Source organism: Pinus tabuliformis, chromosome 6 (genome assembly GCF_031772625.1).
Source record: "Pinus tabuliformis cultivar Carrire ecotype Pingquan chromosome 6, CPIR1, whole genome shotgun sequence".
Classification (NCBI taxonomy): domain Eukaryota; kingdom Viridiplantae; phylum Streptophyta; class Pinopsida; order Pinales; family Pinaceae; genus Pinus; species Pinus tabuliformis.
The window spans coordinates 1,319,984,455-1,319,985,819 of NC_142292.1; the positions used below are offsets into that span (position 1 = coordinate 1,319,984,455).

The 1,365-nt window shown below is 29.5% G+C and overlaps 1 non-coding gene across 1 annotated transcript; it reads right to left on the minus strand.

Annotated features, from left to right (window-relative positions):
* Positions 1–463: 463 nt before the first annotated feature.
* LOC149263471 (U6 spliceosomal RNA) lies at positions 464–566 on the minus strand. Its single transcript, XR_016261247.1, has one exon. It is a non-coding gene; the product is annotated as a U6 spliceosomal RNA (small nuclear RNA).
* Positions 567–1,365: the final 799 nt, after the last annotated feature.

Below are 1,365 nucleotides of genomic sequence, written 5' to 3' on the forward strand. Positions count from 1 at the left end.
AAATAAATTTTTAAAAAACGAATCAATTTTTTAATTAAATTCTCATATTCAAAATTGATTTTATTTATCATGATTTAAATTAATAAAAATTATAATTTTTAAAATCTTGTAAAGCACCAAACCCAACATGTCTTGTTTTTTTCTCGGTAAAAACTAATTCTATTAAGAGAAAATATGGTACAATATGACATTACAGCCAAGAGAAGCAAGAGAACGGGCAGCCGGAAAGGAATGACGATCCACCTCGGCCCCTAAGAGAAACTAGGAAGAGAGCATTGCTAAACAAGAAGTAACAAGAGGAACAGAGAAACAGGCGCAGAAACAGAGGATTCTACCCAACGTGGGTAGGATCAACTATTCGGCATTTTTTCCCTTTCTTTTTACCAACTTTGACCCAATCAAGATGACTCTGCTGAACGCTTAACATGTAAATTATATACGACCAAACATATTTTTAAAATAAAAAAAATTGGATCATTTCTTGATTTGTGTGTGTCATCCTTGCACAAGGGCCATGCTAATCTTCTTTGTATCATTCCAATTTGATGGGATGTCTAGGAAGAAACCAAAACATATATTTATCAAGTAGCATTTTTCAATTTGAGAATATTATAATTAACTTATTAAAATTGTTATAACTAGTACATTTACATAAAATAAATGGTCTATGAACATTTTATACATATCATTATATATTATTCATCTCACATTTTCAATATTAAAAAAGACAACTACATTATTATTATTATTAAAGAATTAATATGTATATGCTTTGTTACAATACCATGGGTTAATATCATGGCTTATCAATACCACATGCCTAAAAGTTAGTCACTCATTTCATTAGAACACTTGTTCATATCACATTCTTTTTCAATTAATTAATTTAATTAAAATGGCAGAAAGAGCCTAACTACTTTTGATATAAATCTCAATCTTTGATTTGTAACTTTTTCCTTCTTTTTTTTTAAGAGACAGGTATTGAGATTATATTAATAAAGCTGGGATCCAACCCGAACTGTTACAATTCATATAAGAACAAGAACTACCAAAAATATTTGAAGGTTTAGGTTTGAGAATGCAGAGTCAACCCAAATCTTTACTTGAGAACCCTACAAAACATACAATTTGTTCTCATCTCAACTAAAAACTTTAAAAAGACTCCCAAATTTCAAGTGTATTTGCATCCCATTCTTAACTTAATTTTACTTTGGCTTTGATTAGCTTCTCATAATTCTATGAGAGTTGTTTTTCTTCCTTTTTCCAACTTCGAACCAACCTAACCTAAGCTTTCTAAAGACTCTTTCTTGTCTCCATTCTTTGATTGATGTCTACTAATAGTTTCATTTTTTGAACCAAAAAAGG